The sequence below is a fragment of the Pipistrellus kuhlii genome, unplaced genomic scaffold (genome assembly GCF_014108245.1).
Source record: "Pipistrellus kuhlii isolate mPipKuh1 unplaced genomic scaffold, mPipKuh1.p scaffold_m20_p_86, whole genome shotgun sequence".
NCBI classification, from domain to species: Eukaryota; Metazoa; Chordata; class Mammalia; order Chiroptera; family Vespertilionidae; genus Pipistrellus; species Pipistrellus kuhlii.
Window position 1 is genome coordinate 294,278 of NW_023425591.1, and position 21,119 is coordinate 315,396.

Below are 21,119 nucleotides of genomic sequence, written 5' to 3' on the forward strand. Positions count from 1 at the left end.
ACGACACACTGAGATTTCTATTTTCACACTTCCTCCACCTGAGTTCAAAGTATAATCATTTTGTGGATAATCAGCCTTCCAAGGATAAACAGCCTACGCTTGCTTAATGCTAATCTGGTAAATGGGGTAATACATTTCTTATTTTGTATTGCAGAAGTAGATAATCCAAGGCTGGGGGGGGGGGGGTTAGAGTGTGAAATTAGAAAAAGTAAAAGTAGAGTTGAGACTATTAACCTAAATTGTACCACCTGGTGGGAATTTGGGCAGTTATTTAGGTATTCCCAAAGGCCTTTCTAAAAAACATCTCTATATTGTGTGTAACCATCTCAGTCTTGTTCTCATGTGTTCCATTCAGCGAGTCACACATCCCGGAGAGAGAGACATGCTCTATGTTTCGTAAACCTTTGGTTTGAGTTTATAGACTACAGTATTTAACCTTTTCATGAAAGGGAAGAACACCTCACTCAGAGGCACAAGCAAGCCTGAGGTTAGCCCAGGTGGATGTGGCACAGTCGGCTGGAGCATCATCCCTCTTGCAGAAAGGTCACTGGTTTGATTCTGGTCAGGGCACGTGCCCAGGTTTCGGGTTCAATCCCCTGGTGGGGTATGTACAAGAGGCAGCTGATTGATGTTTTGTTTCTCTCCTCCATGTCTCTCTAAAATCAATGAAAACATTTTTTTAAAAGAAGTTATACCACACACACTCTTCTGTTGCTGCATAATAAACACGAATGTCCTTCCATATGTTAGGTCTATATCACTTAATGGGTACAGAATGCTCCATCTTTACTGTACCTTAATTCAATCAATTCTGTCTTGTTACACCTTGCTGTTTCCAGGTTAGCAGTTACAGTGCTGCAATGAAGCAGTCATCTTAAAACAAGCACTTCTGTAATGCATTGTACAGTTCCATGCTCTAAGGTGAACTGCCCCAGGCCTATCCCCCACCTGGCACACTATCCAGAAGGCTCACATCAGTGGCTCTCACTATGGGCAGTTTTGCCTCCCAGGGGTGATTGGCAACATCAGGAGACATTGGTTGTCATAACTGGAGGTGAGAGGGTGCTAATCCCGTGTTTCCCCGAAAATAAGACATCCCCTGAAAATAAGACCTAGAGCAACTTTGGGAGAAAAAATTAATGTAAGACACTGTCTTATTTTCGGGGAAACAGGGTAGCACCTAGTTGAGGCCACCCCCACACCATGTACCCTTTGCAAAATGTCACCAGTACTGCTGCTGAGAAACCTGGTTTAAGGTGATGTTGGGACAAACTACACCTTCATTGGATTAAAACATTGAAACTTCCTTGCACACAACTTGGTGGCTTGCTCAGCTCTCCTCTAATGGGCACTTAGGGCTTCTGTCCTAGAGCCATTTTCTTCCAGCTGTACACACGGGGAGAAAGCACTGGGAAGTACCGTTCTGGAAGTTCTCAGCCAAGTCTATAAGAATGGCATATGTCCCTGTCAGGCACTTCCATTGGCTAGAACCTAGTCTCATGATGCCAACATAAACTGCAAGGGACTCTGGGAAATGTAGTCTTCCTATGTGTCCAGCCTGGCTTATATAAACAGACTCCCTTGTACTCAGGCTTCAGGTTGAGTTTAGTGGATGGGGAACCTCAGCAGAGTGGAGAGGTGAGGAAGGAGAAGGGCGTTTATTTCCCAGTTCCTACCAGCTTGCCTTGAGCTGTCTAAGTCACCTATTTTGTGCAGCTCTCTCTTGCCTTCCAGGTTCTGCTCCTCCTTCCTCTCACCCCTCGGGCCCAGGCCAGGCATCCTGCCACGCCTCTGTCAGCCGCCCCTTCACACGCCACTCTCTCAGATGGTCCTGATTCGAATGCATTGCTCCACTGGTGGCCTCACTGACCTACTGGACATGGGACGTAGTGGGGACATTGAGAACTGTTTCCTCTGAAATAAGATATCATGTCTGCTCTCGAAAGACTAACCGATATGTGGATACACAAGCCTAAGCCTGGGGAATGGGTCCTAACACAGCAGAGGCTTAGAGAAGGTCTGTGCGGGCCGGCATACGACTCCAGGCATCCAGCAGAGTGGCTGTTGGGTCTGAGTGTAGAATAACCCTATGGCTGTGGTCATTGGAGGGAAAGAGCTTAGCGGATCCCATGGCTGGCCTGTGGCTGCCTTTGTGGCCTTGGAAGCGGTGAAAATAAGATCATCATTAGGAATTACACTGACAGTTGTATGTTGAGCACCCGGCAGTCTTAACAGGCCAAGGAATCAGAGTACCTTTGTTTGTGGAGTCAAGCATTCCAACTTGGGGGGTGAAATGGTGCCCAGCAGCCCCTGCTGGCTGTGTACCACAGGATCAGGCTGGCCACACTCACCTGCCAGTGCTCACCTACGCAGGTACCGGATGTCCCTCACAGAGCATGCGCCCTGAAACTTGGGGCTGCTCACCTTTCCGCAGGTGAGGTCAATGTCTATCAGAGATCTCTTTAGCAAATGATTTCTGTGCTGAGTTTTGGGAGCCCACGTTGGCTCTCCTGCCCAAAGTGGACACAGAGGGCTTGCCACGGTGCCCAGGCTCTTGTCCACTGCACGGAGAGTGGGAACAACTCGAAAAAGTTGGAAGGGCCGAAAACTTCTAGCAGGATGCCTGCTTAGATATTTTAAAGCTTAGAACCACCATCGCCAAAGGCACACAGCGTGGCAACCTTACTCTCTATTCGTGGTCACTCTGAGACTTTTCCCAGAGGAAAGAAATGTATATCCAAAGCAAATGTTGACAGGCATCACAATCTGGGGTTGTAAAAGAATTGGCTTCTTTGCAAAATATGTCCTTAATTGGATCTCAGGTAGTTCGCCAGCTAATGAATGAAGATCCTGAGCTGGGGCCTGGGTCTAGAGGGTGTCAGACTGACAAAGACCTGGACAGTGCCCACCTCCAACTTCCTGGTCTGTTTGTACCTGTAAGACATTGAGTCAGACTCAATCCTCTCACAGAATGACTGCGAATGAGCACACAGGCCCAGAAAAGTCAAAGACCAGCAGAATTTTGGCTAAATCCATCTTTTTGGACTTACCTTCATTCATTCTTAAAAAAATAAAATAATAAAATAAAAGGTGTCTAACCACTGCTTACACCTGAAACTAATAAAAAGTAATATTGAATGTAAACTGTAATTGAAAAAATAAAATTTAATGAAGCATAAACTGACAACTACTCCTTCCCCAAAATTAAAATGAACAATTTAATTTCATATGAAAAGGTAAGCTCTGAAAATAACATTTATGGAATGGAAAATGTAACCTCGTATAAGTGAAAGAGTCCACAGCTTGATATTTTTGTAGCTATTTCTCTTTTGGAATCCGTCAAAGGCCAAGAGATGATTTTTAGATCTCAGTTCAGAACTTCCTGGTTTTAATGTCTTGTGTCAGTTTTAATTTTCTGATTTAATTAGTTTTCTAATTAGAAGGGTTAAGTTAATTAACCTCATTATTTACTATATACTTAATGATTTCTCTTCTGTGGGGAGTTAGTTAATTTTCAATAATTAGAAAGCTTATGACAAGGGATAGTGCCAGGTTGTTCATGTACTGCTTTCTGACCAGAGCCCGGAACAGGCCAGACTGAAGGGAACTTCAGGTGAGAAGTCAGATACAGGCACGCAAAAGACTATTTCCCGCTCGTTAAAACATGGGATGTGAACACTGGGTTGGGATTCAATCATTTTTATCAGATTAGAACTCAATGGATATGTCCTTTATTTACTTATTTATTTTGTTAATCCTCATCTGAGGATATTTTTTTCCATTGATTTTTTTTAGAGAGCGTGAAAAGATGGGAGGGAGGGAGATAATGCGCCAGACGCACCGTGGAGTGGCTGAGCCCCCTCCAGGCGCAGGTGGAATGCCAGCACGGGTTTATAGGGGGTGGATCTCAACACAGGACGTGGGTGAGAAGGGTGGGCCTCTTTGAGGAGTGAGTCCTGAAAGGGCCCTGAGGTCACAGGAGGAGGGGATGCCCATGGCCCTTGGAGGAGCAGCCTGAGTTCCCCTGGGCCAGGAGTGAAGGTGGGGGAGGCGGGACTAAGAATGACTCCTCCCCCAGGGAGAGGCTGTGGGGGGAGATGTGGCAGACAGAAAGGTGGAAAACCTTCAGAGGAAAGCTATGTAGGAAGAAACAATAACCACCCATAATCCTCATAGAGTCTGTCTATGATAAATTCCTATCACCAAACTTATAGGCTGAGAGGGGACTGGGTGAAAAGGTGGAGGAGTTGAGAAGGACAGAGTGGCAGTTACAGGATAGTCCCAGGGACGGAAAGTTCATCACAGGGAATAGGTTCAATGGTGTTGTAATAACTATGGGTGATGCCAGGTGGGGACAAGGGCTATCAGGTGTTAGAAATAAGGCGAGCCCCCCCAAGTCAGGGGTTCTGGTAGAATACAAAACACTCGGGAGCCAGGCAGCAAGGCAAACATCTTTACTTCTACATAGAAGGGTGCACACACATGGCCTGGAAGCATGTCCACACCAAACAGGCAGACTGCTTGGGTTTATAATCCCTTATGCAGATGACTTGTCCCTTGGTCTTGATTGGAGCTCAGGTGCACAGTCTTTCTCGATTGGCTAATTCAAAGGGAGGGGTTGGCCATTGCTGTTTCAAGATGGCAACCCCCAAGGGAGCTGCAAGCCATGTGGCCAACATGGCAGCTACCAAGTCACACAGTCCAAAATGGCGGCCATATAAACTGTTCTTCGACAGAAAAGATGGACTTGTTTATTCTCACATCGGGGAATCACTCTGTAAGGTGTATAAATGTCTAATCACTATGCTATTCCCCTGAAAACAGTCACAATAACATTGAACGTCAACTGCAATTGAAAAGTAGAAATAAAGAAATTACCCACTTAGACAGTAGGAAGGAATGTACAGGCTGCAATTGAGGCTGTAGAAGCTGGACTTTCATTTGATCCTTTGGAAAATGTTGGCCCCCTCACCAATCTGTAGCAGGCAAAGTAGTCCTAGTTCTGCAGGACCCAGTAGCCTATACAAGCCAGCAATGCTTACTGCCCTCGCCCACAGTTCCAGAAGCTTCTCTCTGCCTGCAGAAGCAGGTTCAATCCAATCAGCCGTCTGTGAGCTCCATGACCTCCTGCCACTCTGCCACACACCCCACCCCAGACTCATCCTGCCACGGCCCTCCGTCCATGCTCTTCCCACCGAACCGGGCACTTGGCTTTCATCACACAGCCCAGCTGTCCTCACCTCCAGGGCTCGGCCAGCCTGGCTGTCACCCCGGGAACGCTCTCTCGCGTAGCAGCCTGCCCAGGTCTGTTCTCCTCTCCCTTTGCCCAAGCTCTAATGCCCATTTTGTGAAACTTCTCTAGTACGTTGAGAGAATTTCTCTGGTCTATTCTATTTATGGCTATAAACAATTTATATGGCATGGGTCCAGGATGACTGAGCACCCAACTGTGAGAGTGTCCATCTCAAACCAATCTCACGGCCCGTGTGAGGCACCTGGGTACCGTTTTTTCCAGGCAAAGGGAGCGATCAGGGCTGGAGGGAGCCTGAAGTGTGGCCGCTTTTCTTCCTGCCAGTATTTATATTTAAATACCAGAGCCGCCCTCGCCCTCCCGGGTGTGGCTCAGTCCATTGAGGTCCTCCCTCCCTCCCGTGCTCCCGGGGTCGCCCATCTGATTCCCGTCAGGCACATGTCCAGAGGGTGGCTCAATCCCCAGAAGGGGCGTGGAGGACACAGGCCATCTAAGTTTCTCTCTCCCCTCCTCTCCCTCTCAAAATCAAAACATATCCTAGGGAGAGGGTTTAAACAAAAAGAGAACAAAAAACTCACCTCTTCTCATGAAGTTGCTGCTTTGCGACTGTTGCACTTCATTTCACAGATGGGGAAGCAGGTGGGGAGACGCTGAGTCAGGGGCAGTAAACTCATTCTGTGAAGGGCCAGAGCGAGGATATTCCGGCAGCGCGGTGTAGTGATCTTCATGGAAAAAAGATTGAGCCACAGTGACAGCCCTTCAGAAGTAGAGACCTTTCAGAAGACACATTTTTTAAGATACTAAAATATAATTTTTAAAAAAATCCCTACCAGAGGATATGTTTTACAGAGTCAGCAAACCAGGGCCCTTTTGTGAAATGAGTGACACCCTTTTAGGTCCACAGTCCCTAAATTTGTTCTAAAGTTCAAGTTCAAAATTCTTGGTCATGTAGAAGACAAAAAAAAAAAAAAAAAAAAAAATTATTTGCACTTACTTAAGAAACCACAGACTTAATTTTGCAACCATTTTCTGCTGTGAAATGTTCACAGGAAAGGTTCCTGCATGTTGAAATGTCTCTCTCTTTTTTTGTAGTAGAAAAGGTTTTTATTAATATTTTGGGAATATGTTTCTAAATCCCTGTATTTATTTCAATAGATTCTGGCTTGTTTTAGTTTTTTCAGATTGAAGCTAATCTTCTTTTCCATGAAGATCACTTCACAATAGGCATTTACATTTGCTATACCACAACCAGTGGTGCTAAGACTATTCATTTTCACCTGTGCCGTGCTAACAAGTCTCAAATTAGACAGTTCCACCAAGACTCGGCAGCTGGCGCCAGGCCCCACTGCGCATCGCAAGCTGAAGGATGACTATTTGGGGATGCTTCATAATTACACGAGGTGAAAATGTTGGCAGCCAGGAGATCCCTACTTTCCAAGGTTTGCGGGAAATTTTAATGAAAGTGCCACAAACATGTTACTTAGGATGGTTGTTTGCACTTAATATGAGGCCGTATTCTCTCTGGATTTCAAAGTCTGGACTAATTAATTAGCCCTAATCCCCGTCTTCCTGCCGGTCCAGCACTCGGAGGGCCTGGGGGACCAGAGTTATCGCAGCGAAGGAGGAGGAGTGCCCCTGGGGTCGGAGGCCGGGTTCGCTAACACCTGTTGGGTTAGTCTTGGTTTCTTCCACGCTTGAATCTGTGACCCTGGAGGCCCTGAGTCAGCAAACCAGGGCCTTTTGTGTAAATGAAGTTCTGCTGGGCGGTGTGCACACCAACAGGCTCTGTTGAGGCTGCAACAGCCCTTCAGAAGTCAGAGACCTTTGCACCGCGCTGCCGGAATATCCTCGCTCTGGCCCTTCACAGAATGAGTTTACTGCCCCTGACTCAGCGTCTCCCCACCTGCTTCCCCATCTGTGAAATGAAGTGCAACAGTCGCAAAGCAGCAACTTCATGAGAAGAGGTAAGTTTTTTGTTGTCTTTTTGTTTAAACCCTCACCCTAGGATATGTTTTGATTTTGAGAGAGGGAGGAGAGGAGAGAGAAACTTAGATGGCCTGTGTCCTCCACGCCCTTTCTGGGGATTGAGCTGCAGTGACAGCCCTTCCGAAGTTAGAGACCTTTCTGAAGACACAGTTTCTAAGATACTAAAATATAATTTTAAAAAATCCTTACTCAAGGATATGTTTTTATTATGAGAGAGAGAGAGAGAAAGGAGGGGGGGGGGGAGAGAGAGAGAGAGAGAGAGAGAGAGATCAATTGGTTGTCTCCCATACACACCCTGACCAGGGATGGGAGCCACAGCCTTTTGGTGTATGAGGACGACACTGCACCACCTGAGCCGCCTGGCCAGGGCCTAATGCTCTTATTTTCAGAGTAAGGTTCACGAGTCATTCTTTCCTCCGTTATAAATCAGTTCTTTTTTTTTTTTTAACTTAAAAACACTGCCCCTTAGAAAGACAAAGCTGGGAACATGGAGGCTCTCGGGTGAACCAATAGGACCTCGCAGGAAAGAAGGCATGGGCGTGCTTTGATTGGGTAGGCTTGACTTTCTGCTACTTCAATTGCAATATCAGGAAAACTCTTCAGGGTGAATGTAAGGGCAAAGGTGTTCGTCTTTCTTCTGGGTCACTCTCACGCTCACGTGGAATAAACAGCCTGCTCCAGCCTGCGGAGAAAGGAAAGAAGACCTTGAAAAGCAGAAAAACAAGCTCCATGAACACAAACAATGTATTTTTATAGCACTTTACCTGGCAGCCATTTCAGTGATTACATGATGTAATAGAGTTCCAGGTAATCCTAATACATTTCCAAGGGGGAGAATTGGCAGCAGCCATGAGAACTAACTTTCTTTCTTTTTTAAAGCTATTGGGAGAGATTTATTGAGGGATTTTAAAAATATATATTTTATTGATTTTTTACAGAGAGGAAGAGAGAGGGACAGAGAGTTAGAAACATTAATGAGAGAGAATCATCCATCAGCTGCCTCTTGCACACCCCCTACTTTGTCAGGATCCTTTTCCCCCCATCATTTGTTTTTGTTGATTTTTAGAGAGAGAAATATAGATCTGCTGTCTCCTGCACTCCCCATACTGGGTATCAAGCCTAAAACCTGTGCCTGGGCCGTGACTGGGAATTGAATTAGTGAACCCTCAGTATATGGGACTATGCTCAACCAACTGAGCCACACTGACCAGGGCTGTCAGGATCTTGAGCTGACCTATGTCAAAATCTTTTATTTTATATATATATATATATATATATATATATATATATATATATATATATCAATTATATATATCAATTATATATATATCAATTATATATATATATCAATTATATATATATCTCAATTATATATATATCTCAATTATATATATATATATATATATATATATATATATATATATATATATATATAAAATTGATTTTTTACAGAGAGGAAGGAAGAGAGATAGAGAGCTAGAAACATTGATGAGAGAGAGTCATCGATCAGCTGTCTCCTGCACACCCCCTACTGGGGATGTGCCCGCAACCAAGGTACATGCCCTTGACTGGAATCAAACCTGGAACTCTTCAGTCCACAGGCTGATGCTCTATCCACTGAGCCAAGATTCTTGAGCCACCAGTTTCGGCTCAAGAATCTTCTTTTCCCCCTTTCTCCATACTTTCTTCCCAATTCTTCCTCCTTGGCTGTCTCTTAGTTCAGTGTTATTCTTTATGCTTAGTTCAGTGTTATTCTTTATGCTAAGATAGGAGACGTGAAGAAGGTGGAGTTGGCCAAGGACAACTGCAAGGGCCTGACGTGGCTGGGATCTCCCTTTTCTTCATCCCGCACGGAAAGAGAGATGAATGAACTGGTTCTAAGTGGAGGTGGCCAGGGATTAAGAAATAATAGAAATAAAGAGAGAAGACACAGAGATAGATTTTAAGCTGGGAGCTGGGAGGGCAGCTGACCTCCTCTGCTGGAGAGACAGAGCCACTCCTCCTGAGCCACTCTGTTCATCTATTTATTCTCCAATCCAACAAGGGGTTTCACAGGAAAACAAGGAGCCTGGGAGGGCACAGGTTCCACCCACTCCTTCCTGCCGGACAAACACAAGCCCCCCTCTGAAAAACAGTGGGGGAAAATAGCCTCAGGTGAGGATTAACCAAAAATAAACATACAAACAAGTAAACCCATTACATGTTTATATGTGATGTCTTTGTGAAAAAACAAGCATTTTTTCTTCTTTCTTTAATTAATTAATTTATTTATTTTATAATAAATCTTTTTTTTTAATATATTTTATTGATTTTTGTACAGAGAGGAAGGGAGATAGTTAGAAACATCAATGAGAGAGAGTCATCGATCAGCTGCCTCTTGCACACCCCCTACTGGGGATATGCCTGCAACCAAGGTACATGCCCTTGACCGGAATCGAACCTGAGCCCCTTCAGTCCCCAAGCTGACGCTCTAGCCATTGAGCCAAACCGGTTTCGGCTATTTTATAATAAATCTTTATTGTTCAGATTATTACAGGTGTTCCTCTTTCCTCCCCTCTTCCCCCATAACTCCCGTCCACCTGATTCCCAACTCCACCCCATGCCCTTACCCCCGGCTACTGTCTTCATCCATAGGTGTAAGATTTTTGTCCAATCTCTTCCCTCACCCCTCAGACTCCCCACCCCCCAAGAATTGTTAGTCCAATCTATTTCTATGTCCCTGATTCCATTATGTTCACCAGTCCATTCTGTTCTTCAGATTATTTATTCACTTGATTTTTAGATTCACTTGTTGGTAGGTGTGTATGTTATGTCTTTTTGTTGTTTATAATTTTTACCCTTACTTTTCTTCTTCTTCTTCCTCTCCTTAAAGAATACCCTTCAGCATTTCATGTAATCCTGGGTTGGTGTTGATGAACTCCTTTAACATTTTCTTGTCTGTGAAGCTCTTTATCTGACCTTCAATTCTGAATGATAGCTTTGCTGGGTAGAGTAATCTTGGTTTTAGGTTCTTATTGTACATCATTTTGAATATTTCTTGCCACTCCCTTCTGGCCTGCATAGTTTCTGTTTAGAAATCAGCTGACAGTCGTATGGGTACTCCCTTGTAGGTAACTAGCTGTTTTTCTCTTGCTGCTTGTAGGATTCTCTCTTTGTCTTTTGCCCTTGGCATTTTAATTATGATGTGTCTTGGTATGTTCCTCTTTGGATTCCTCTTGTTTGGGATTCTGTATGCTTCCTGAACTTGTAAGTCTATTTCTTTTACCAGGTAGGGAAAGTTTTCTATCGTTATTTCTTTCAATAGTCCTTCAATATCCTGCTCGCTCTCCTCTGGAACCCCAAAAATCCGGATGTTGGTGTGTTTTAAGCAGTCCCAGAGGCTCCTTACACTATCCTCACACTTTTAGATTCTTCTTTCTTTCTGCCTCTCTGGTTGGATGATTTTTTCTTCCTTATATTCCAGATCTTTGGTTTGATTCTTGGGGTACGTTGATCTATAGTTGAGTTTCTGAATATTCTTTATTTCAGAGATTGTATGCTTAATTTCTGACTGGTCCTTTTCCATTTTTTTGGTATTCTCTTTAAGGTCCTTGAAGGTCTTACCAAGCTTCTTGGAGGTCTCATCAAGTTTCTCAAAGGTTTTTAGAAGATTCTTGAGTAATCTTATAAATGTGATTATGAACTCTGTGTCATCCAGTAGTTTACTTTCCTCCATCTCTCCCATTCATGACATGTTTCTATGTCTCCTCCCTGTGTTGATGGAGTGGCTTTGTGTGGTAGGTAACCTATCAGCTTCCCCAATCACCGGGGTGATTGCTTTTGGTACATCCCTTTGTGGGCTGAGTGCAAAGTCTTGGTATAATTAAGCTTTGTTTGCTGTTGGTACTCTGGGAGGATTGATCTCTAGGCCAATTGTCTGTGGGGACCCGCTCTGTCTATAAAGGAAGAACTACTGCGCTGGAGACACACTTTGTTTCAGTGGGGCTTAGGTGCTCACTGAATCCGTCTCCCGAATGGGTCACTTATGGGTGTGAGTGGTTGAAATTGACCACTAGGAACACTGGCTTCTGGATCTCCAATGGGATTCAGTTCAGGTACTGTCTGAAGCCACCCTGCAGGAGCTATAGCAAAACTACAGTTTTCTCCTGTTTGCTTGGGACTTGGCGATTTTGTTGCTGGAGCTGCAGTTTATATCTGGTTAAGCTGCCTCAATACAGGCCATTCATATGTAAAAGTAGCTTTGTGGTGCCTGGGCAGGTCTGTAGAATTTGCAGGTGGGGCCCCAGGGCAGGGTCTCAGAGTGGGGCGGGGTCTCAGGACGTCACTAGGTTGGGATGAGGCTAACAGCGATGGCTGCCCTCAACTGTCCCTGCCCTTCTGTTTTTTCCAAGTCCCCGCTTCCCAGCGATCCAGTGCAGTAAACAATGATTGCTGCGCGAACCTCTGCAAGAGTCACCTTCACTTTGGACCCGATGGCCGACAGACCAGCTTCTCCCCGTAGGCATCTGGGTCCCCTACGTGACCCCAGAAACTGGATTTCAAAGTGATAGGGAGCTTGTTTCCTTTCAGGTTGAAAAGAAAAGCCACGCCGCCCGCCCAGTCGCCTGCCACCAGCCCAATTCGCGTGCCTCCATACCTAGCTCCTCAGCTTTTCAGCAATTGCGCTGCCCTCTCTTTCAGCCAGCTTTCCCGTGGTTTTGGATGATAGATGTCCTTTGTATGAGTTTTAATTTTTTAAAATTGTTGTGCGAGAGGCAGACCAGCTGTTCACCTACGCTGCCATCTTGGTTTCCTATCAAAACAAGCATTTTCAAAAAATGTCTGAGTGGCATTGTTTAATATCTGCAAATCTCTTCCAGACAGCGGAACCTCATGTCTTATGTCTTTCTCCGCATCCATCTGTGTTATTCTGGTTTAAGTTTATGAAGAAAACCCAGCTGCACAGAAACTAAGAGCTCACAATTGGAGGAGTGTTCTTTTAAAAAAAAAAATAAATATATATATATATATATATATATATATATATATATATATATATATTCAATTGATTTCAGAGAGGAAGGAAGAAGGACAGAGAGAGATAGAAACATCAGTGATGAGAGAGAATCATTGACTGGCTGCCTTCATTGGTACATTTGCTCCTCTCAGGAACTTATTTCAGGGAAAAGCCACAGAACCACAGGCAGAACCAAATGAGATGAAAATGTTAGGTGCAGAGAAGCGGCAGGACCATGGATAGCGACCGCGCTGCAGCTGGGGTGAGAGATGGGGAGGGGTGACGTGGTCAGCTGACTTCTGATGTAATCTGGATCCCGTCTGATACAGCAGGTCCGGTGGGCGCGCTGGGATCCCCAGTCCAGAGCCCAGCCCCAGACCGGGTGGGGCAGGGGCAAGGGAGGCAGGTCCCTGAAAAGGCCCCGCTGCAGTCAGTCCCCGCTGCAGCTGCTGCCTGTGGCGAGGGGCGGGCAGCGCCTGGGAGTTCTGCGCTGACGCACGCTTTCCGCCAGCGTCCGCCCTGCTGGGGAGATGCCCGGCTACGGGTCAGCATGCCGCTGCCTCCACCAAGGCGGCGAGCCCTGGCGGGCGGCGGCTGAGCCGGCCCAGCTGAGACGCGGCTCCCAGGCTCCGCTTCTCTAGTCCCCGAGGGGCTCAGCCTGCCTCTGCTTGTAGCCCCGCGCTTCTCCGCCACGCCATCTGCCACAGATGGTCGCTGCAGCCGGTCCAGCCGCCCTGCCGCTGCCCAGACACCGCAAACAGCTGGAGGGGCTCCGTGTCCTCCGGAAAGCCCTCTGCGCCCTCCCTGGCTGGTCTTCGGACTCAGGATGGATTTCCCTGGGAACCTCACGACCAACCTCAGCCTGGGCACGGAAGACCCGCACCCCAGCGCGCTGCGCCTCACTGCTCCGGGCGTGTTCCTGTTATCCTTGCTGGGTTGTCTGGTTGCAGCCACGTTCGCCTGGAACGCGCTGGTGCTGCTGACGATCGCGCACGTGCGCGCCTTCCACCGCCCGCCGTACAACCTGGTGGGCTCCATGGCCGCCTCGGACGTGCTGGTGGCCGTACTGGTCATGCCACTGAGCCTGGCGCACGAGCTGGCCGGGCGGCGCTGGCGCCTGGGCGCGCGGCTGTGCCAGCTGTGGGTGGCGTGTGACGTGCTGTGCTGCACGGCCAGCATCTGGAGCGTGACGGCCGTCGCCCTGGACCGCTACTGGTCCATCACGCGTCACGTGGCGTACACGCGCGGCACGCGGCAGCGCGTCTCCAACCTGCTGATCGCGCTGACGTGGGCGCTGTCCGCGGCCATCTCGCTGGCGCCGCTGCTGTTCGGCTGGGGGGAGATCTACTCGGAGCGCCGCGAGGCCTGCCAGGTGAGCCGCCAGCCCGCCTACGCCGTGGTGTCCACTCTCAGCGCCTTCTACCTGCCGCTGGCCGTGGTGCTGTTCGTGTACGCCCGCGTCTACCGGGCCGCGCGCCGGCGGCTGGGCCGCTGGAGGACCCGGAGCGTGCACCCCGCGCCGGAGCCCGATCCCGTGCAGGTGCGTGCCAGACCCTCAAACCCGCCAGCTCCGCCCTGGCTTTATCCCCGGCGCCCCTTCCCTCTGGTGCGTAGAAAGTGGGACTTTTTAGTTTTGGGGGTTTCTTTAGGGAGGCAGGCGGGGCAGGGAGGGTGCTGGGTGGAAGACTAAAAGGTAGCAGCAGACTGACTTTGCTCAGCATCCCAGAGCTGATGTGACTTCATCACGGTGGGGGATGACTTCCTGACTGTTGTGGGGTTGAACCCTGGGTTCAAAATAAGACCACCGGAGGCTGATGATTTATTAAAAAAAAAAAAAAAAAAAAAAAAAGCAGGCAAAGATTGAAATATCTGGCCAGGACAGCCGCAAGAGCACCACACACAGGCGGACTCTACACGACTGCGAGGCTTTAGGGGCAGGTAGTTATTTTTAAAGATTCTGAGAAGGAAAACCCCTATTTTGCAACAAACTGTTTGGAATTCTCTGCTGTTCTTCCTAGATAAAATGTTGCTTTCTAGTCTGCTTTAGCCGTTTGAAGAATGTTGAAGATAAACTTAGCTGTTTGACCTTGTAGACCAGAGACCAGATATGCCCACAATCTTAATACCATGCCAGGTGCACCTTCTCAATTGGATAGAACAGCATTGTTTTTCAAGGCGAGCATTGAGATAACCACTAAGTGCACATAGGGCTGGCTCTTTAATAATAAATAAATAAATAAATAAAGGTAAATAAATGAAGTTCTGCCTGTAACCTTGCTTAGAATTTGAATTCATCCTATTTCATTCCCTACTGGTCTTCTGGGAATGAATCTAAACCTTACATTCATTACTAGTATCTATTAGTGGAGAATACTGAGTATGTAAGACCATTAGTTTCACTGCCTGTATTCTATCCTGTACAAAATTAACTAAGCATTTTATGAGGTATGGCCCAAAGATTAAGCCTATAAGTAATAGTAATAGTGGGCCTGCTATGGTGAGCCAAAGGGACCACGAGTACAAGTTCCTATACCAGTTTCCTGCAGTCTTCTGAGCTTCCTCTCTGTCAGCTAGCCTCTTTCTCAACTAACTACCCTTTCCCTTATGACCCCGGGATGATTGGTGTAGAAACAGCAGGTTTCTCCTAGAGCTAGGCAAAGTCCCCCTTGCTTTAGGAACAACAGATCTAAGCCTCTTCTGTTCTGTAAAACTACTTCTGCTAGGGACCCGACCGATTCTTCTAATTTCCCTACAGATTTCTCTAGAGTACTTAACTCCTGGTCTATTTGTTGATCTAATTTCTGCTCCTACATTTAGCCTTACTTGGCCTCGGATTTTCTCACTGGCTAGCAAAAAAACAAAACAAACAAACAAAAAAAACACAAAAGTTCTTACAGTCACCAAAACCCTTAGTACCACAGTTCCCATCAGTACTGTCCTCACTGAAGTCCAGATCCCCTCCTACAGGCGTCAAGTCTCCTCCTGGCCTGTGTGGAGCCCAGGCTAGGGATCTCTCGGGTGAGGCCGCTGGTTGCCAGGATCCAGGCCGTTTTCTGTGCAGGAGCTGGGAGTGGTGTAGCCAGGTCTGGGTGCCGTCTACTTCAACAGCCGTGGGCGTGCTCAGGGTAACAGTGTAGCGTCCGTTTTAGGTTGGGATGAGTCCTTGGACAGTGAACCACACAGAGTCTCCGGGCTGGATGGGGTATATAGGGTCCACGGTGGGCACTGGCAGTGCATCTGGAACAAGCTTATGCATGGCTCTCTGGATAAATTGCAGAGCCTGTAAGAATTTGAGCAAGGGAAGGGTTATGAATTCCAGATTTCAGTTTCTTCCTGACCCCGGGAAGGATGGTGGGAGGTCTACCATACATGATCTCAAAAAAAAGGGGAGGGGATCTCTCCTGGTAGAGGGTACACCTGGCCCATAAGAGGGTGAAGGGCAGGGGGTTGGTCCAATTTTCACCATTTTCTAGGACAAATGTAATTAAACTTTTTAGAGTCCTGCTCATGCCTGTCCTAAGGCTTGAGCTATACTTTGAGAAACCTTGCTACAAAGGTGGGGCTGTTATCTGATCCTATGACTACTGGCAGCCTGAATGTGAACTTAAGTATAATCTCCTGGAGTAATTTCTTGACTATTATAGAGGCAGTTCCTGTCTTAGTGGGGTATGCTTCAACCTAACCTGAGAAGGTGTCTATAAAAACTAGCATGTACTTGTACCTCAATGCTGGTGGCTTAATCTCTGCAAAATCCACCTCCTAATGCTCTCCTGGGGAATTTCTCTGGGGCCCAAATTCCCAGGGAGACCCCCTTACCTTAGCATTTGCTTGTCCACAGACAGTATTTCTAGTGACTATGCTTTTAATTACCTTATCTAAGCTTGGTAGTATCTGCCTCACAGAAGTTCAGAAGTCTTGGTGACACCTAAGTGGGTAACCTGGTGTAACTGGGCAACTAACGTCCAACCTAGAGCCTCTGGGACCAGCAGTCTGTCATCTGGTAGGGGCCACCAACCATCTGGTCCTTTGATGACTTGCTTCTGTTCAACTCAACCAATTCCTCCTCTTGTTTGGTGTAGGTCGGGGTTTACTAAGACTTGTAAAGGCCCCACTGGTTTTTGGGCATCTTCCTTAGCAGTTTGGACTGCGGCTCTATTTCCTCTGACTTCAATTGCCTCCCCTTTCTGATGTCCTTTGCAGTGCACTATTGCACTGCCTTTGGGAGTCAGATGGCCTCAAATAAGGCTAAAATAATGTCCTTTCTGGCTGGAGTTGGTAACCCTCTTTCCCGGGGGATGGCACTGTGTCCCCATCAAAGGGCCTGGATTAAGGCCAAAAGTTCAGGAACTGTGCCCAAATGGTGTGGTCCATGGTATATCAGATCCCACCCTGAACGTAACTGCTCCCATCAGTGTACAGTACCTCATCTGATGATGACAGCAGGATATCTGTCAGTACTGTGTCTGTTACCTCTATGCAGTCATGAGTGGGTTCCTCTGGATCATCTGGAAGCAGGCTGGCAGGGTTGATGGCCAGTGTCTTATGGAACCGGATGCAGGGCTGGTCTAGGAGAAGAGCTTGGCACTTGGTGATTCTGGTGTTTGACATCCATCTCTCTGGAACACCTCGAAGGAGGGTCTCAATGGCATGGGGTGTTGTCGGGGCGAGCTCCTGGCCTAGAGTCTGCTTATCTGCCTCTTTCACCAGTAATGCTGTGGTGGCCACTGCCCAGAGGCACACTGGCCACCCTGCTGCCACAGGGTCTAGCCTCTTAGACAGATAGGCAACAGGTCTCTTCCAGGTACCTAGAGTCTGAGTGAGAACCCCTTTGGCAATGCCCCTTACCTCACTCACTTTGTGACATCTGGCAAGGCTAGAGCAGGTGCTGAGATGAGAGCCTTCTTTAGCTCCTCAAAGGCCCGTTGTTCCACTTTGGTCCAGTTTAGCAGTTGTGTTCCCCTAGTACATGTTTCTTCCTAGGTCCATAGTCCTTGATGATGTCCAAGAAAATAGGCAGTTTGTCCGGTGGCTCCCTGGACTGATATCTTCTTAGAGGTCCCATCAGCTCTGTCAAGACTGAATAAACTGCCCCTGTATCCACCAGGAAATTAATAGCTTTGCCTCTCACTTGTAAGGTTACCCGTGGGGCTTAATGGAAAGGAGCCCGGGTCCTGTCAGTCCTCTTTCTCTCTAATCTCTATCCCTTCCCGTCTCTTACTCATGTCTCTCTCCCTCCCTTATACACATGCTCATACTCATACACCCATATCACTTTCTCTCCCAATCTTTGTTTCTGTTTCTGTCTAAATCCTTTCCTCTCGGACTCTGAGAGTCTCTTTCTTAAGTCTCTGTCTTGTTCTTTCCCTCTCTGTCTCTCTAGACCTCTACTTCTGCTGTTTCCTTCTCTCCCTGCTTCTCCTTCTCATCACATACACAACCTTCATAAAAACTTTCACTATCTTACATTAACCTTCAAACATTTTTTCTATGTTCTTCAAAAATGCATAACCATGCCTCAAACCTCCCCTTATTTAAAATATTTAGGAAAGGCAGAGGGAGGAGGGAGCAGGCCCAGCACCCTGTTCCCAGGCCTCTAGCCGCTTGAAATTTAAACTGCCACATTTTTCTACAGATACAGATCTCAGATTCTGATAAGCCTGAAAAGGGGAATGGGGGAATTTATAACTGTGCCTTTAAGCCCCCTAACAGAACATGGAGAAAAGTATCCAAGCAGTCACTGGGAGTTTCATTGAGGTGCAGGGGATCACAAAGGAATTTCTCTCCTCACTGTAGCCGCCACCTCCAGCTATTCTAAACAACCGAGGGTCCCAGGGCGTTTTCATCTGGCGGTCCACTCTGCTCCCACTGGGAAAAAACGCTTGCCTCCTGCTAGCGAAGGTGCCCTGGGGGAACCGGTGACCCCCACACTGCAATCAGACTCCCTGAGCTTTCTGAAAAGCTCCTCTGCGCGTGTTTCCATTAATATCACTGATTTTAAAACTATAACTTAAGAGTTGACACACACACACAAGGACCAAGCTGCCCTCAAATATTTTCCTTTTCTTTTAAAGATTTTACAATATACTGTAATCACTAATCAGATTAAACTTAGATGGCCAATTGAAACAAACAGTTCTGAGACCTTTCCTCCACCACTGATCAAGACTGGGTGGCGGCAGAAATAAGATTCACTTAGTTTTTTGAGCTTGCTGGGCAGACTTGGCGACTTTCCCAGCCCAAGCTTCCTTCTTGTAAATAGTTAACTTTAGAATTTGGTTTCTGCTTTTAACTTTTTGTACCACAATTGTTACAACTTCATACCTTCAAATTAACAAACATATAAATCTTGTTAGGAGGGCCAATTCCCCTCTGACAGAAAGCAAAACACCCCTGGGAAAAAGGAATCCCAGTGGCCACTCAGGGCGGTTTGCTAGCCGTCAGAGCACTCAGCTTTAAACAAATTAAAGGTCTCTCTCTCTCTCTCTCTCTCTCTCTCTCTCTCTCTCCCTCCCTCCCTCCCTCCCTCCCTCCCTCCCTCCCTCCCTTTTTCTTTTTCACAGATTTTCACACTTACATGAACAAATAATTATACCCAAGCAGACAAACAAAACATCAAACAAAGGTCAGTACTTATACCCTTTCAGTAAACAAGTACTATTACAATGTTTCAGCAAAACAGAAATGGCACTCATGTTGGACAAAATAAATAAGACTAATACTCTAGGACCGGTGAGGGGAAAGTTATCCTACAGACCAGCGTTGACCTGGGAAAAAAAGTGGTTAAATCAAAAGCATTAACATCAGAGCCGTAGTCGTCTGCCCGTTTCTTGAAGTCCTGGAAATTTTTCAAAAACCATTGTAGAGGGGAACACAGAGACATAAACGAACCTTGAACATTTTGATGGAGACCAAAACACAAAACAAATAGGCCTGACACAAACACCACAAAACACAAGACAACCCGTCTGGACACCTGGGGCCGAGGACACACACCATCGTGTCCTCCCGGGCTGAGGACACCATCGTGTCCTCCTGCCAGAGCCTGGAGGTTAAGCCGCGTCCAGCCCTCCAAGGACCCTTACCCTTTTGAGATCTCAACCATAACCTGGGCGCCTTACCTCCTAAGACCGGTCTTCCTGATTTCAATAAATCCTTGCGGCTTCTGTCTCCGGCTAAGGCCCCCAAAAGGAGGGAGAGCCTCCTGTGGAGGACAAGCCTCCTGCCCCTTTTGGGGGGTCCCTCTCTCCTCTCTTTTGGGTATCTCGCTGGGGGCCTCCAAATGTTGTGGGGTCAAACCCTGGGTTCAAAATAAGACCACTGGAGGCTGATGATTTATTAAAAAAAGCAGGCAGATTGAAATATCTGGCCAGGACAGCCACAAGAGCACCACACGCAGGCGGACCCTACACAACTGCACCGCTTTGGGGGCAGGTAGTTATTTTTAAAGGTTCTGAGAAGGAAAACCCCTATTTTGCAACAAACTGTTGTTTGGAATCTTTTGCTGTTCTTCCTAGATAAAATGTTGCTTTCTAGTTTGCTTTAGCCCTTTTGAAGAATGATGAAGATAAACTTAGCTGTCTGACCTTGCAGGCCATAGACCAGATATGCCCACAATCTCAATACCATGCCAGGTGCACCTTCTCAATTGGATAGAATTGCATTGTTTTTCAAGGCCAGCATCGAGATAACCACTAAGTGCACATAGGGCTGGCTCTTTAATAAAAAAAAAAAAAAAAAAAAAAAAAAAAGTAAGCTCTGCCTGTAACCTTGCTTAGAATTTGAACTCATCCTATTTCACTGACCTAGAAAATGAAGGGTCTGGACCACTTAACGTGCGCATACCCTCTGGCTCCGATATTTAGAACATGTGAAGAAGTCAGTGCCTGGGCTGCACTGGGTTACCTGGCAGCGTTCTGCCCTAGAGGGGCTGTCCACGCTGGTGGGCAGGGGCAGGCGGGAGTGATGGGCAGGAAGAGGCCAAACAGCAGGCCACCCAAATTAGTATTTCAACTCAGTCCATTTCTTATTCTGCAAATTAAAGCAACTATTTTGCAAATTGGTTTCTCCCTGGTTCTGAGTGGGCTACTGCTGCAGGGTGAAAGCTGTCCCCACACCTGGCTCAGTGCCGGCCTGTGACCCACCTCCACTGTCCCCCTTGGTCTGGCCCCACGGCCCCCGGCCCTGTGTGCAGCTCAGGGCCACTCGTTAGCCCCCTGGCAAAGCCGCAGGAGGAAGCCAGCGGCAGGCAGCCCGCTAGCGCCTGCAAGCGGCTTTAATATGTGACAGTGACAGCCCAGGGGGCTCTTTCCTCATTTTCATTGTTAAATCTTACCAATCCGACTCTGTGGTTCAAACTTTGGGAACTATCTGAGAACCCAATCCAGGGCTGTGGACTGCTCTTCCCCCTCCCAACGTTGCCAAAGATGATCCTTTATGATAACCTAATTAGCATATACAAGTGCAAAGCCCCGGCTCCTATGGGTGGCTCTGGGAGAACAGGCCCATTCCATTAAGCACCCTGGGCAGTCTGGGCTGGTGGGAGGGGGGAGAGAATGAGGAAGAGTCCGGTCTGGTGCAGGCGCGAGGCACTCCTGTGAGTGTGTCAGGAGCAGATTCCAACCCTAACCAGTCAGGGAGCCCGGGGGGACCGGCGGCGTAGGTTAGGGGGAAGGAGAGAACTACATTCAGGGAAAGAAGGAAAAGGAGTCAGAAGCTACCTGTGCTTCCATCCAGAACAATATTCTCAAACGGGGATGGCTGAGGGGTTAATGACCGTCCAGGGTGGTCGGCACGTTTCCACATGCAGTTCCCTGGAAACAAGCTGTGTGACCTGGGAAACACACACACACACACACACACACACACACACACACACACACACACACA